This window comes from Rutilus rutilus (genome assembly GCF_951802725.1).
Source record: "Rutilus rutilus genome assembly, chromosome: 1".
In the NCBI taxonomy this organism is placed as follows: Eukaryota; Metazoa; Chordata; class Actinopteri; order Cypriniformes; family Leuciscidae; genus Rutilus; species Rutilus rutilus.
In genome coordinates, this window is record NC_140209.1 from 24,029,940 (window position 1) to 24,036,066 (window position 6,127).

The following is a 6,127-nucleotide window of genomic DNA, read 5'->3' on the forward strand; positions in this document are numbered from 1 at the left end:
TTGCATTTACAGGATAGCATCTATGAATCATTTTGTACATTACTTCTTTGACTTTATTAGAAATAATAAACTTATAGGGCATAGTCCAAATGTTGCGCCAAGATATACAATAAGGTTTAAGCCACTTTGATTTACATGGAGGACTGGATCCAACATTAAAGGAGTTTCTTATAAAGTTGTTATTAAAACCTTTATCAAATAAAGAGAGACCATTTACAAAGAGTTGAGGATTTTGTAAAGATGTATTATTGATATCTACATCTGAAAATTTGTTTAATATTAGTATGCCATTAGGAATAGCCTTAATTACTTTGTTAAATTCTTTTTCATTTACAAATAAACCATATTTTGAAATAAAATTAGGGTAGGTGTAAAATTGCCCATTTTTGTCAATTAGTTGGCTAACAATTAAAATGTTGTGTTGGACCCAATTCTCCATGTACAAAGATTTTTTATTATGAATGATATTACTATTGTTCCATATAAAACACCTACTGGGAGAAAAATTGTGTTTGTACAAAAGGGACCAGAAAAGTAATGTTTGTCGGAAGAGAAGTGCAGTTGAGTAAAGTTGGCAGTAAATTCACAGATTCGATTGTTGTATAACCATCAGGACAGCAGTGATGTGTGAACTGAATTTAGCAACAATACAGTGAATTACAGTAAAGATATGTTTCATAAAAATCATAAAAATTATACATTTACAATTGTATAAAATTTAAAATATATATTTTACCAAAATAAGTGTTGTAGTATAACCTTCAGGACAGCAGTGATGTGTGAACTAAATTAGGCAACAATACAGTGAATTACAGTGAAGTTATTGAATATTTTCATAAAAATTATACATTTACAGTACAATTGTATATACAATTTAAAATAGGCCTATATATTTTACCAAAATAAGTGTTGTTGTATAACCATCAGGACAGCAGTGATGTGAACTGAATTTGCCAACAATACAGTGAATTACAGTGAAATTATTGAATATTTTTCATAAATAATAATCATAAAGAATATATGCAAACCGGTATTTATACAAAATAAGTGTTGTTATAAAAAGAGGTGTCATTTGTGCAGTAACAACGTTTAGCTCACGAGTTATTGACCCGGGAAGTTCGAATCTGTGAATTTACTGCCAACTTTACTCTCAACTGCACTAGTTCTCTGAATCCGCAGTAGGTGATGCAGGGAGTCTTGTGATTGGTTTTCAAGCCAGCCAATCAGAATTTAGCAGTCTCATCTCTGATTGGCTGGAATTATGGCATATTGTAACGCTGGGTTGTGTTCAAGCGGCAACCTCCTCGTCTCTCTCTTGAAACCAACACGGAAGTGAGTTAAACTGCAATTCGTTGACTGGCCGCTTGGCCTGGCTGCAGAAGTGAGTCAAATCTGTATCTCCCCCATGTTAAAATTACCAACTTTACAGCAGAAAAAAATATGTTTACAGCCTGGATCTCTATGTGGCTTTGGTCTATACAGCTAATTTTGCCCTTCATAACAACTGTGAGGGGGGTGAATTATTTTATAACTCGTCCGTTTAGTTGATTAATATTTAAATTTAAGGGTGTGGCCAGTGGCCACTTGAGTGACAGATGGATTGCCGCTGTCGGTGCTAGCCGTTTGTCTGCTGTTACTAGCCGTCACTTCACCTCAGCAAATGTTGCTGCTGAACTTGCCATCTCTGCAGTGTTTGTGCTTTTTTTCGGGATTATTTCATACAATTTAATACTTGGGTACAAAGCCCACGTCTTTGGATTCCGTCGTTACCGTTCGAGAGAACAACCAGCGCTGTATTTCAGTTGTTTTCCTCCGTGAACCTGCACTAATGGATGTCTGACAATTTCGTTGCTTTTTGGGGTTTTCAAATTTAAAACGTCAATAAATACTCGTTCGTTCTGCTCTCACGGAACAGATGGATTATAATATGCTTATGTACCGTCAGATGAAATCATGCAGGCGTCGGCGCTTTCTCCTTCCATGCAATAAATGCACATGAATGAGCGCGGATTTTCTAGCGCATTTACTTGCACTTCAAAGGCAATATATCTATGGTTTAACCGATTTGAGAGACGGCCAAAATCAGAATTTAAAATGGACTGAATAAGCTCTCTACGAACTTGAGCAATGCCGCGCTGACGGACCATGAAAGAGTGACGGACATGTATGCACATAAATCACTGTCACACACAAACACTCTCGAAGTAATACACAGTCTCACTTGTAGCCATGTCTTTTAACTATTATAATATTTCGAAGGGCAAAAATAGGAACGTTTAATTGGCTTTACATCATCAGCTAACTCGATCACGTCGAGCTAGGTGATTTCAGATAGCCAGGCCAGGCTCCTCAGCTCCACTCACGCCCCGCCTGTTTGTCTATTTTCTGTTATCCGGGAGTGACGCAAGGCCAAGATGGCGACGGCCGGCTCCGCCCACTTTAGGCTTCAAAAATGCTCTTCAGAAACCTACGGGTGACGTCACGGACACTACGTCCATATTTTTTTACAGTCTATGGTTGTGTTGAGCAAGCGAGCCGTCTGCGCTTAGAGAGCGCTCACGGCTGGTATGACCAAGAAATTTCACCAAGAAAGTGAAACTTTGCACACGCGAAAGAGAACGTCCGCGCACATCCAAATACTTATTTTAAATGCAAAATTGATTTTCGTTCGCTCGCAATATTTTCTTATCTGCGAGACGAACATTTCTCCGCAAAACTCAGTTCACGCGCGTGCGAAATGCCCTTTTCCACGCTCAAAATGTGATCTTGCGCACGCAGAATTGTGACCGAAATCTCACCCCATAGAAAACCAACCTTGCAACTTGGGGACTACCGTCCCGGCAAGATAGATATTGGAAGTCTCCTGAGAAGCGAGAATGAGAACGAGCGCGAAACACAAATTGCTTTACGGCAATTCGACATAAACACCCACGCATGTGTGATGCATTACCAGATTACCCACCTCGGTAGACATAGCTCCACACGATACAGTTGGCTTGCTCTGATCAAAACAAACGCACATGAGCAGCGGTAGAGAGGGGGAGGAGGCCACCGCAAGTGAGTTTTTATGACCGTGTTGTGAAATATACGCCATTAATCATTCGGCTCCTTCTTAAACACTCTTCAGTTTTTGCTTCTCAAGTTCTTGTTTTATGTGTTAGAAGATTTTTCTCTTTAAATTGGGCTTTATTCCCCTTCTAAAAAACTACTAACACATATTCCCCTTCTGTCAAGGGTTTTCTTAATTCGTATACTTACGGTGTTAGATATCCAAGGCATTGCCAACAAATTTACATAATTAGTTTACAGCCTCATTTACTTGCTCTGCCATGTCCAGTCTCATTTCATATTTAGCTTTGTATCATATATGACACACGTTATTGAACACTTTTTTTCACGTTCAACTTTGCTTACTTTATTCTCTTTAACTTTGCTCCATCCAGAGACACGTTATCAGTAGTTTTATTACCCCGTAAATCTGCATTCTTGCTGTCACTCACTCACTCACACACACACACACACACACACACACACACACACACACACACACACTAGAATGAGTTTGTTCTGTTCCATTTTAGGATCTTTAACTCAGTTATCACAAATATAGATAAGAAACCTATCTCTTTATATTGTTTCACTCTTTTTAAATAAAAAAGCATGTTAGAAATAATTTATACTCTTTCATTCTTTTTTTTTTCTTGGTCTTTAATTAGTTATTTTACATTGTTGATAAGATACAATGTCTTTTCCCTTAATGTAATTCTACCTTCCTTCCTTTCTCATTCCACTAAAATCACCCTTTTCTTACTCCAAAGCTCATTTTCTAATAACCATACTGTATGTTTATCAACCCTTTTTATGTATAATATATATATATATATATATATATATATATATATATATATATATATATATATATATATATATCTCTTAGTAAGTAAATCTTTAAAAGGTTTAGTTGATAATCATGTTTAATTTACATTGCGTCTTTCCCAAACTCAAGGACGCTTCACAATAACAGTAAAGAACAAACAATCAGTTCATACTGTAGATGGACAATATAGCCTACATTTGCCCAGTCTAAGAAATGAGCGATTGCAGTTACATATCATATTACAATTAAAATACAAACAGTAACAGAAACAACACTATTTACAGTTATATTAGTAATACTATCAGTAACAAGTAGTTAATTCTTATTATCCAATTTTATCTACACAACCTGACGTTTGTCATTGTATTGTTTATTTTTCTCTTTATCTTTTTAATTTACATTAGTTAAATTATTATAATTTAATGTCTCCTCAATCTTTATCCCATCTTATATCCTTATGATTTGCTGTAAAAAACTTTTTTTCGTACTGCACATTTTTCAATTACATTTTTCTGCTGCATATCGCAAAGCTTTGTGCAAAACAGTTTGTTTTCCGAAATAACCTATAACTTTCTTCTGACAAAGTATGTTATATTATCAATCCTATTATTCTCGGGTCTAAAGCATTCTGTCAGTCACTCCTCTATTGCTTTTGAGCAGTTTTATAGGCTTTTGTCATGTATCCTGACTCAAATAATGTGTTTCTAACAGCAAACACTCAGAATAAAGTGAGATGATCTGCTGATGATCCTGAATGACTTGTTGAATGAGTGTTGATAGTCTGAGGCTCATCAATATTAACAGATCTGCTGAAACACTCTTTATTTTGTTGTAATATCAAGAAAATGCAATTACCTGCCTCCTTGTTTATTGTAGATGCCTTTTTGTTACACATATTTAGCCAATGTATTGGATATAATGCATTGCATTCAATGTTGTTATTTATTTTGTTTGTAAAAGATGGCTTATATTGTTTTGGCATAGATGTACAGTAATTAGTTATGTATATGTGACTGTGCCAGCCCATGTTGAGAGGAGCAGAAAAGTGCGATTATGTGTGTGCGCTATAGAGGACTCCTAGAACTTTAAATGAACTCAGTCATCTTAGTTGAGTTTACAGGGGTTAAAGGACAGTTAGAGGTGGACCGCTTGCACCTGCCTGGAGAAGGATCTGGGAAACTTTGGAGGAGTGCCAACCTAACGCCTGTTTTAACCCTTAAAGAACATTTTTGGGGCGCCTGACTCACCTGTAATTGTTTTTGTTTTTCTAACCTATTCTAGCAGCAAGCATCAAGTGCCATATATCATTTTAAACAGGAGAACCTAAAGTTTCCATCTAGCTCATTTAAAGTCCCAGTTTTACATTTATTTTGTCAGAGAATTTATGAAATTAACAGAATTTTAAGAAAAACGGCAGCAAAAAATGTGGTGTTTTCAGTGTGAACTCAAACAGAACTTCCTGAAGTTTAGTTTTTTTTCCTTTAGAAAGTTAGACTTGGTTGTTTTAGACTTCCAGATGAAATTTTGTCTACATTTAACAATCCCTCAGCAAGTTATAGCCATTTATTATAATATTATTCTAGACGTTTTTGAGTAAAAACAGGTGTATTACATTTACTGACAATGTAGATGTGTCCAAATAAGTTCAGGAAGTAAAGTAAATAGAAAAGTTGTTATATTACAACAGAACACTAAAGCAAACATTTTTCTTCAGAAAATTGTGTTATAATTTGAATGTAAATAACAAATGCAAACAATATAACAAGTAATGACAACTGTGCAATATAAATACTAACAATACAATATACAGAGTGTAAATGAACAAATGGTTCAAATAATTTTCACAAACTAAATACAAAAAGAAATAAACAGTGCAAATGAAGAAATGGTTCATTGAGGGTAATATACTGAGTGCTAATGAACAAATAGTGCAAATAATCTTCACAAACTAAATACAAATAGATAAATAAACAGTGCAAATGAGATCTTCTCAAACTATGTACGTTACATAGTGCTGCATCCATTCACAAAAATATTTTTTATATATATTTTTTTATTTACTCATGCTCTTTTGTGTTTTGTGCTCTTTCATGTTTTGCAAAAATGGTCAAAAACTTTGCATCCGTTAGTTTTCAATGCATTTCGTTTCAATCTATTGCGTTTGTTAAAAACACCAATCACTATGTTTATTGGTTGAGTTGATGACCGTTTGGACGAATCTGGGCATCAACAATCGTTCCTGTTTGGCTC